Below are 11,327 nucleotides of genomic sequence, written 5' to 3'. Positions count from 1 at the left end.
ATAAATTTTATTGGAAGAAGTCCATGTAATTGTACAATCATTTACAATGCAGGTCCTGCTGTCCTTGTTTTACAAATAATAACACGGAGACACAGAAAGTTTGAGGAATTTATCCAAAGCCACACAGCTAGGATTAGTAGCTCTGGGCTTGCTGTTGAAATCTTACTTCAAAACTAGCACTCTACTACTTATCCACACTGCCTCCACTCCAGAGTGCACGGGTGGGGGCTGATTCCTCAGGTGTGCCTTCGTCTACAGCTCCCACCATGCTACAGTTGGACACCCGCACATACATAAAGCCAACCCTAAGGGAGGGATAGAGAAAGCGGGGGTGCTATGTGATTACCAAGATCGGTGAGCACAACAGCCCTGTCCTCAAAGAAACTTCCAGTGTAACGAGGGAGGCAGTCACAGCACAATACACCATGTGCACGCAGGTGATGGGGACAGCACCAAGAACCAGGCAGGCATGAAACTTGTCAGCCCTCCCAGTCTGGGGTGTTCTGAAGAGCTGCTTTCAAAGCCTCCTGGTAGCCAGATCTGGGGTTAGGCTTTTAAACTCCTTTCTGCTCAAGGCTGATACCACGGTGGCTGATGGGCCCTGCATCCCTGATGGCATGGAGGGATGGCATGACTGGACTAATTAGGTTTTATTAATAGGCGAGCACTTCACGAATTGTAATTAAGCAGACATGCATCTGGTGGCAGTGGTGGCTGAGGATGGGAAGAAGTGGTTGTGGGAGTCTCTGAGGCCCCACGGAATGCGAATACTGTGGTAGAGCATACACTAAGAAGCCCATCCACAAGACTGTGTTAGCCTGCCCTAATGCTCTGGTGCCTGAGACCCTGATTTATTCAGCAAACAAGGCCTGAGCCTACCATGTGCTCTGCTGTCAGAGTGAGACAGGGTTGTGGGTGTGGGTGTAAAGGGTAGAACGGCCGAGTGTCTGGCTCTCTCAAAAAGAGAGGATCATAAAGTGTTGTGGGCAGGGACAGAAGCTTGGGGAGCAATCACATACAAGAGCTGCTTCTTCAGGCAGTGAGTCTCACTGCGCCCTCACACTCCCCCTCTTTCTATCTCTCGGCTTGGCATTTGATGCCTCAGAGCCAGGGCAGCCTGACCTCTGGGGACTAAAAAGCTGAACAAGTCAAGGGGTCTTTGTGTACCGCGAGACTAAAAGGGCCACAGGGGCAGGCGGCCGAGGACAGACAGGGTCGGAGCTGAACCAGAACCCCACACAGGGTGCAGCCTGGGAGACAGAGAAGACAGGTTGCTCTTCACAGAGGGCCGCCTGGAACCAAGTGTTTAGACAGGAGAAGGCATATTTAGCTTATGGAAAAACAGTACAGAATGATAAAGTGGACAATGGAAAAAGAGGTCTAAACAATGGAATCTACTCTGTTACTTGCAGCCCCGACAGCATGACAGATGTGGAGGATAAACTTTCATCTACACCCATCTCGATTTTCCATTCAGCCTCTGAGAAATATTCCAGAATTACTTTTTGCCTTTTGGAAGTTTAGGGTGTTTTAAACTTATCTCCATTCTGCCTGGCAAACACATTTTTCTGAATACCCTGTAACACTGCCTGCCAAACGAGGTTGATTACGGAATATTCTATGTTCCTCCATCCTGAGCCTCATTAACCCCACCCCTTCATCATGAAATACCCTTTTGCCTTTCCAGTAATTCAGCCTGCTCATCTACTGACTCCTGTGTTATGCCCTCAGAAAAGCCTTCCCTAAGACCACCCGTCTGACTTGTTTGCAAAGAGCTGCTTCTGCTTTTCTGGCCTGTCAAGTAGAGAACCAGAATCAAAGGCGTGTATTCCATTCCCAGCCCTGGTCTCCCTGGGAAGCAAGCCACACAATGATCTCCTCAGTTTTCTTATCTGTGAAGATAGGGAAGGTGACAGCACTTTTCTTCTCTGAGTTGTGAAAATTAAATGAGGTTTGTGAAACGCTTTGTGTTAGTTGAGTGCTTATGTGTCTGTGATTTGATGAGAGATGGCAGGTCTGATGCCTTCTCTCTGCCCCCAGCACCAGTACCTTAGGGTGCTGGTTGCTAGTTAGCTGAATGAATAAATGAACGAGTGAGTCAGAAGACGAATGAATGCTTCAAGTTAGCTGGTGTATTTCCACAGAATCTCAGGGGCCTGTGTCCTTCCTAAGTAGTCACCTCACACAAAGATGCAGTGAAATGAAATGTTTGGGGTGGCACAGAAGTGTGTGCCAACCTCCAAGGCCTGTGTCTTTTAATTAGTTTAATTAATGATGGCGCCAACTGGCTCATTACCTGATGGAATTAATGGGGATCATTTGTCTCCCTAAAGCACACATTCAGTGAGGTGGAGGCTATTGGCCAAAGGAGGAGATACAACATGCTCTCTGCCCTGCAGTGGATTCCCGAGCCCCTTCCGGATCCTCCTGTTCTCCAAAAGTCTCCCCACTGCTTCTTTCTCCCCTCTGCACCACAGCTCTTCCCAGGAAGGATGAGGTCTTGCCCGCACTCTGAAGTCTAATTTCACTTCACACTGAACAACTGATATCTAAGCACAAATGTGAACAGATACTTTTAAAATAACCACTAGGAAACTTCTGTGTTTCCCCTAATTCTACTCTTCTCTACTTTCTTGTCCCATGACCACGACCACACTGGCCTCATCTTCAGCCTGGGCTAGTCACATAAGTATAACTTTCAGGGAGCATTTAGGCACCCATGTAAAGACCTGATCTCTTGCTGCTAATGTTGATTTAAGGGTGAATTTGAGGCAAGCAATTAAGCTCTGTGAAGTCAGATCCCATTTGAGCCATGGGCTGTCTCTTCCCCTCCAACATCTGATGCCTCAGGGCCAAGCACGTCTCCCTTTCAGCTATAAAGAATTACCTTCTGCAGCCAAAGTCTGAATACTACCTTCCTTATCAGGGAGCAAAATCAGAGCACTAGACCTGTCTCTTTTCTAAGAAGCCCAAAACACACACTTTGAGCAAAGAACATACTGCCTGGAATCCTTCAGCCTGTGGAGCCCACAGCTGTGCAAGGCCGTTTGTAGGAAGACACTGAAACTCTTGACTTCTTCAAGGGAATGTGAAGAGCAGATAGGAGCATGGGCCCCTGTGGGGGAGTCAGGCAAAGCCCTGTAAATCATTCCATAAAAGCATTCAACTGGCCCTGCATATTTCCAGCCGTGAATGTCTGGCCACCCAGGAAGGAATGCCTGCCACAGAGCTCAACACAAAGGCTATAATGCTAAAACGACAGGGCAGTCTTTCTGGCACATTCTGGGTCACACTTACAGCCCAGGAATATTGTACATATGGTTGGGTTCTTTTTGAATGTACCTATTGGGTTTGTTTTTGAATGTGTGTTTATATAATATGTGTGTTTTGAGGATACTTCTTTGTGGGTAAGATGGATTCTGTTTGTGCCCATCAGTGTGTCTCTGTCCAGGGGCTGACTGTCTAGGAATGGATACATGTCTATGGGTATTACATACCTTTCTATGTTGATGACTGCATTTGTCTTACTGTCATTAGATGTTGTAGCTCTTGGTTTGCATTTCTGAGTTTACGTGACTAATGAAAATAATGAGAACAAAACATCTGATGAGTCAAGAATAAATCTTCTAATCAATCAATAACAAATATTGGTGGGGTTGTGGGAAGAAAGGAACCCTTCTCCATTGTTGGTGGGAGTGCAGACTGGTGCAACCACTGGGGAAATGAATATGGAGATACCTCAAAAAACTAGGATTAGAATTCCCATTTGACCCAGCCATCCCTGTGCTGGCTATCTTTCCAAAAGAATTAAAAGAATCATATCACAGTGATATATGCATACCCATGTATATAGTGGCACAGTTTGTAATTGCTAAAACTTGGAAACAGCCCAATTGCCCATTGAATGAAGACTGGATAAGGATGATGTGGGTTGTTTTTTTTTAATAAACTGGAGTACTACCCAGCCATAAAGAATAAGAAACTAGAAAAAGGTGCAACCAGGGGAAATGAATATGGAGATACCTCAAAAAACTAGGATTAGAATTCCCATTTGACCCAGCCATCCCTGTGCTGGCTATCTTTCCAAAAGAATTAAAAGAATCATATCACAGTGATATATGCATACCCATGTATATAGTGGCACAGTTTGTAATTGCTAAAACTTGGAAACAGCCCAATTGCCCATTGAATGAAGACTGGATAAGGATGATGTGGGTTGTTTTTTTTTAATAAACTGGAGTACTACCCAGCCATAAAGAATAAGAAACTAGAGAGATTTATAGCTAAATGAATGTGTATTGAGGCCACACTCTTAAGTTAAATAAATAGGACACACTTGAGTAAATACTGAATAGTTTCTCATGAAAAACTACAAGTGTAAATAAGGTTCAAATGGTATGACTGATAATGTGAAATAAGAAGAAAAGGTCTAAAGCAGAAGGGGAAGTGGAAAGGTTAGGGGAAAGCAAATAAGGGAGAAGAAAAATCCAAGAAAAGGAAAAAATTGAAACAAACTCTTTGTAAATAGTGAAGGGAGGGCAGGGGTATGGGGAAAAATAAAAATAAAGATACATCATGTAAAGGTACAAGATCCCACTGATTAATGTAACTGTATTGTTTTACCTTATATGTACCAATAAACTTAATGGAAATCAAATCTTCTATTTTTCTTTATAAATTTATTTTTATTAGTATATATTTGCAATACATAATGAATACATCCAATGTGGGGTGACAGTACATGTATATTTCACATCTTAATCTTTTTTACTCCCCGTTTCCCTTTTCTTTAATGGAACACTGGATTTATCCACTGAGAACCCTTGTTACCATAATTTTAGAATGGTGTACACTGAGAATAGTATCACGATGGCAGAGGTAACCAAGGACTACTTTCATGCATGTGCTTCTGATGGGCTCTGGAGGGGATAGTGGTATATTTATTAGAGCAGAAGTGGTCCTTATGGACCATTTCATGCATGAGTAGCATCTACAACAGAAAGCCTGGAGCCTGAGAGGTCCAGAGCAGCTCTGGGAGAAGGCACAGGGCACATATGCACACGTGTGGGGCAGGGGTGGGGGCAATCAGTGCTATAACTTTGCCCAACTCTAAGGACACATTCTTTTTTGTCTTCTAAGGCATCCCATGAGGCACCAAGCACCCTGAATCTGGTGGGGACGGTGTCCCTGGACTTTGCAGCACAGATATTCCAAGTAGGACAATAGACGTCACACCTCTGCTTTCCATCCTTGAATCTCCAACAGACCAGCTCCTGTACTGACTCAGTATTGCCATACCCAGTGGTTTCTTGCTATATCTCTCTGACCCAAGGCTGAGCAGGAGAAAATCCAGGGACTTATTCCCAGTGGCTTGGTTCCCCAGAGTATGGACACAGCCTGAAATCAAGTTCTCTTGCCTGGGAAGGTTGCAGTGACTACTAACTAAAAGGCTCTTGCCACTCAAAGGGAAAATACATCTGATGGAAAGGATGGGGAAGAAGGGCAAAAGAAAAATTTAAAAACTAGTTTTTGCTTTGGAAAGGTCAGCAGCAGGAATCTGCTTTCTTGTCAGTGCAAAGCCAGTGTTCATGCTTAACAGCCTTTTCTCGATCAATATGACACCGATCACCTCATGAAATGGTGTTGAGGCAGCAGGGGCCAGGGTGGAGGAGCTTTGCCTGCCACCAGCACTGAGCTCCTTAGGGCAGGGCTAGTGGCTGAGCACCATGCTACCAATCTGCTTCTGCTAGAGGAGAAGAAAGGAGAGGAGAGGAGGGGAGAGGAGAGGTCTCCTGAAACTTCTTAGGAGCCAAAGGCAGCCCACTCCTCATTTCAGGGCTGAAGCTAGATGAACAGCTAGCTATTCTTGCTTGTTACTGACACTGGGCCGCCTGGGCTACCATGGTCAGGCATTCGCCCCAGTCTTCCTAGTTCCAGACCCGCACTGAGTAGACTGCAGATGACACAAATGGCTCCCAGAAGGAGCTAGGATTCCAGGGGGAGAACCAGTGCACTTTATCATTGGTGCATGGAGCCACCTGCAAATTTGGTTCTTTGTCCATAAGAGATAAAGGTGGAGTTCAGGGTCGGAGCAACCGGGCATGGGGTGGGGATAGGACAGTAACCTTCATCCCAGACTCTTCTGTGCACACACAACCCTGCACCTGGGTCATCTGGCATTCCTCAGAAGATGCACAACTTTGACATCTGCAGCCAGCCCTAGCCACAAGGCACAGTGCAGCATAGTCCATGAGCTCGGGGGTGTGAGGGGCAGGAAATGGAGACAGTGACACTTTGAAAGAATGGAAGATGCTGTTAACATGTCAGTCCAATTATGGTAATGTGCCGGGGTAATTGGCCCTCCAAGGGTGCAGGGGACGCACATGAGTACAGTAATTGCAGGTTCACTTTGCTCTGCATTCTTTATCCCACTTTGGTGACTAATTATTAGTATTTAGCAAGTGGATATTGTCATCTTCAAAGCAGGTGCAGCTGTGGCTCAGGCACTGGAGCTGGGGCCAGCTAAAGGTCAGCTTCTACTTGGGGATAATTAATTTGTCTTATGGATCTGAAATGTGCTGCAAGCTTATCTCTTCATTTTTACTGCCAAACAAACAAACAAACCCAAAGGCAGGGGAATATACCTTGTGATTTATTTCGGTGCCCTGTCATTACTGACACACAGGGGCAAAGGACTGGAGGGGTCTTCTGTGTTCCTCCAGCCTCTCTAAGGAAAGAGCGAGAAATTGATCTCTAGCCAAGATACACGTGAATAGGGGAAGCAGATTGTCTGGGGTGATCATCTACAGGTGTGTACCGTCTTTAAGGGAATGATATCTTATTTGTTCATTACCACTTCTGTACTGGACGGGAGCACACTCTGTTTCTCAAAGGGTTAAGGTATTGGAATTCTAGAAGGAAAAGTAATAACAAAGTAGCTATTGAATCACTACTATGTGTCAGATCCTATGCTCATGCAGGTCAAATACTTTGTTTAATCCTCACAACCACTCTAGATGCAGTGTTATCCCCATTTTATAGTTGAGAAGTTGAGGCTCAGAGAACTTGAATACACCGCTCAGAGCTGAAGTAACAGAGCTGACACTTAATCCAGGGCTATCAGATGTCTAACGAAGCCCCTTTCTTTGCCTAGTGTATTCTTATCTTAGTTCTGTGACCTATATGGAGCACTGAGCACTAAAGCATGTTTTATCTGCAAGAGCAGAGCTTTTTGGTATGCCTGAAAAAGCCCAAAGTTTGAACTGGGCATCATTTCATAAGCCACTTACAAATTGTGTAGATGGAGAAACAGGAAAGGAAATTGCTATAGTTTGATCTTAAATGTCCCCCAAAGGCCCATGTCTTAACGGCTTGGGCCCCAGTTTGGAACTGTTGAGAAGAGGCAGATATTTTAAGAAGTGGGGCCTACTGAGAAGTCTTACAGCCCCTGGTGGCATGACCTCGAAGGGCATATTAGGACCCTGCCTCCTTCTTTTTTTCTCTCTGTGCTTCCTGACTGCTGTGAGCAGCTTTTGCTCTGTCATGTGCATCTACCATGACATAGTATCTCACTATGGTCCCCAAAGCAACGGCGAGAACCAACCACGGACTGCAACCTTCAAGAGAGTGAGTCAAAAGAAACTTCCTCTTCTTAAGCTGAGTATCTTAGTTTTCTTTCTTTCTTTTTTCTTTTTCTTTTTTTTTTAGTAACCGAATGCTGATTAACACAGAAATGGTTCTATCCTGAGTTCTATTAAGTTTCTTGAGCCACTCTGCTCCAAGAAGCTCTTCTCCTACCCCAGCTGCTTTGCACTCTGGTAGGGTACAGACTCAGTTATATTCCCACTCATTTTCAGGAACTTTTTTGCACTGCTCCCTAATTATTTCATATACTTTTGCCTCCCACAAGGATCCAAAAGCATTTAGGTCAGGAAACTGGCCACATGGGCTTTGGTTTCTGCCCTGAGTGACCACTAACTCCTGATTGAATCAAATTGGGGGTGAGAGGGGTAGACAGTGCTCCCCATCTGGCAGTTAGGGTGGCAAAGGAAGACTTTTGGCTTCACGTTGACTGGGCAAATAGAGGATGATTTAGGAAAGTTTAGAAAGTTTCCTAGGATCTACTTGCTTTACCAAATGGAGCTCCAATCGTACGTGTCGAGGGAGTTGCTGGCAAAATGAAAGAAGTGAGGACATAGAAAGGGGTTGTAGAACATGGCAGATGTTTTGGGAGTTCAAATTGTGTCAGAGGATTGCTGCTACGGCAGGGCAACACAAATTTTTGTGATTTTACTGCAGCCTACATATTGATGCAGCCAAATGAATTCTCCTCTTCACAATCTGACCTCCTTCTTACTGGGAAATGATCTCATTTCAGAGCTAACCACAAGAGGTTTGGCTGGGCACCCGGCATGCCGTATGCCTGGCATTTGCAAATCTTCATGCAAAGTGCAATGTTTTTTTTAAAAGACAGTAAATAATCCCGTCTCAAGAAATCTTGGAAAGGTCTGCTTCCAGCCGTGAGGTGAAAAGAAAAGCAATCACTCTCCCTACCCTCACAACCATTATCTGCCATTCTTCTTGAAAGCTAAGGCTTAAGTTGCTTTTAATTTTAGATCAGGAACAATCTGATTTGGGGCCAAGGTGTTTCTTCACTGTCCTTCAAAATGCATGAAGCTGTAGTGTTTTTCCACCTCCACTCTGCTCTGTTTCAGTTTCTAGAGTGCCAAAAGCTGAAGCTCTACCAAGAGTCCAACCTACTGTACATTCGGGATTAGTGAAATTGCACTGGACAGAGTACATCACTCCTGCCTATAGCAAGAAACAGAAGGTTTTACACATACACAGAGTGAGACAGACAGAGACAGGGACAGGGACTGCGACAGACAGGCAGACAGAGATCATGACCTGCCCAGTGTGGTGATGCTTATTGCCTCCTTGGCAAAGTGTCGTGATAACTAAATGGCAACCCAAGCCAAGACCAAATCAGTAGGCAGAGCTCTCAGAAGTTTAGGCCATTACTGCCCATGTCTTTCTAGCTCACCCCCTCTCTCTCTCCTTCATCAATCCCTAACATTACCATGGAAACAAGCAGGCTCCCTTGTAGACCAGTCTGTTCCCTGACCAGTGCCCTCTTTCTCCCGGTCTCTGGTGTCATCAGCAGACCATGAGGCAGGCAGAACACTCCTCCTGAGCAGAGGCAACACATATGGAACAGATGCCAAAGCCTGAACTTTACTTTTGGTTCTGTGGACAGAAGCCCCACTGCCCACTCGGCCTGGTGGTGATGTTTGAACTCTGTCTTTCTGAGGTTCTGCTCCCAGACTGGAACTCCATCTGGGATGAGTCATGTAGACACGGTAAGGGCTGAGACACAGAGGACCGCTTTTCTCTACCTTACTGTAGACATCAAAATTCAGTCTACTTGGCAGGACATCTATCATATGACTTTGCTCCTTCAAGATCTTTCCTACTTCAGGAAGCAAATCTGATTCTAGACTTTGGCCCATTCCAGACTCCCCCAGTGAAGTTCTTAGGCCAGGCCTTAAGACCACAGTGGACTCTAGTCTAGTGTGGCCTCTCACACTGAAGGGAGCCTTCAGGAAAACAGAACTATCTCTGGAGCAAGGTGCCTGAAGGCTGAGGGTAGGAAGGACCTGCTGAGATACAGGTTGGAACCTGTTCTGACTCCCCATTGGCATCTTATCCCCCGAGCCTTTGAGGAGCAGAATGGGGTGAAGAGAGAGGAGGAGGATGGCAATGGGAGAAGTTTAACTGGAAGGTGCTGCTGGGCACCTGAAGATCCTGGGTTCTGACACAGAGCCTAAGAAAGAGACTATATACATATATATTTTTTTTCTACTTTCCTTAGTCACAGCAGATCTTGGGAACATCTCACAAGATTGCTGGTGTTCAGAATTATCCACTGACAAGGCAGCCAGTCTGGTAAGGCTTTGCTAAGGAGAACAACAGCACTGCCACTGATGTCGCAGCCTCTGTTGTGGAGGAAACGTGGCCCCTTCACCCTCTCCATCAGCACTGCTTGGGGTACCCAGACCATAGGAGGAGCATTCACCCTCTGGAGTGATACAGTGCCTCTAAGTTGCACTGATGAAATGCTCTGAACCCTACTTGCACGCTGTGGGGGTGAGAGTGGGGTGGGGGACAGCCAGATAGGATTTGTTTCGGCAGGAAACTTGCTTTGTTCAACATCTGACCATATTTAGGGTTGAGTCAATGTAAATGGATCTTTAAGGGAGCTCAGTACTCATTCTGTTGCAGTGATTTAAGATTCAACCCTCAGGAGACCCCTGCTACGGTCCTCAGCGCAAGCCCCTTTCTTCATGGAAAAATTGTGTTGAGAAAAACAAGGTGCTCTTCCTCAGTTCTGATCTTCATCTGAACTGACACGTCATCCCGCATATGCCACTGCGTCTTTCCCCTCATCCAACTTCATCAGACTTAACACAGAGAAGAAAGGGCAGTGAGCCCCCCCCAAAAAAGCACGAAAAATCACCCTCACTCTATCCCTAAATAGAGGTCTACAGACAATTTGCCCTTCTCTGTTGGATTAGGGTTCTGTTTCTGTTTTATAGCTCTGTGCTTTTCAAACTTCTGTATGTAAATCCTGGTACCTGACTCACCACTAGCTGATATTCTACTTTCCCAGAATGTCTTTTCTGTCTACTTTTTTGTTTTTTGTACACGGGATCGAACTCAGGACCTTTGCACTTGCAAGGCAGGTGGTGGAACCATTGAGCTAAATCCCTGGCCCTCTGTCTAGAATTTTGATTGAAAACACTTTCATTTCTAGTGTGGCTTGGGGTTCCAAATTCCATGTCATCTCACAGGCTGCAAAGCTCTTCTCTGAGATTTGTCCTGAAGAATCTTTAGACTCTTCCTCCCTTCCATGCCTTAGCCCCTCACTTTTTCATACAAGGTTCCAAAGCTCTATGATACACCTTTCACACTTTCTGCTCTGGGACTTTCTTTAAAGAAAATGTTTGGATTTTTTTTCTCCACTCATTCAACAAACATTTAGATTGCTTTCTGTGCAGTAGGCCCATGTAAGTAGTTAGCTCTCGCTGTAATAATCTCCTGTAATAAACTATTCCAAAATCAACCTTCAGCTACAAATGTTTGTTTTTACTGCTGACAGAGCTACAGGTTGGCCAGGATGGTGCTTCTCCAGGATTCAAGACTGAATTCAAGTCCTCTTCTCAGGCTTTCACTGCAGAAACAAGAAGAGCAATCAATAGCTATGTAGGGAAGTGTTTCTTGTGGAAGAGAGATTGAGCTCCAAGAAATCAAGTGAAACTACACTGTTT

At 45.3% G+C, this 11,327-nt stretch overlaps 1 long non-coding RNA gene across 1 annotated transcript in view; it reads left to right on the top strand.

Annotated features, from left to right (window-relative positions):
* Window positions 1-7,670, top strand: part of LOC117284010 — a 9,989-nt gene extending 2,319 nt beyond the window's left edge. Inside the window, exons 2-3 of the long non-coding RNA XR_004515080.1 lie at window positions 5,140-5,214; window positions 7,530-7,670. This is a non-coding gene — a long non-coding RNA (uncharacterized LOC117284010). The remainder of the gene's footprint in view (window positions 1-5,139; window positions 5,215-7,529) is intronic.
* The last annotated feature ends 3,657 nt before the right edge of the window (window positions 7,671-11,327 follow it).

Source organism: Fukomys damarensis, unplaced genomic scaffold, assembly GCF_012274545.1.
Source record: "Fukomys damarensis isolate Sample0158 unplaced genomic scaffold, DMR_v1.0_HiC HiC_scaffold_33, whole genome shotgun sequence".
Lineage (NCBI taxonomy): Eukaryota > Metazoa > Chordata > Mammalia > Rodentia > Bathyergidae > Fukomys > Fukomys damarensis.
Note: the sequence above shows the minus strand (reverse complement) of the source record. Positions and strands in the feature narration are given on the sequence as shown.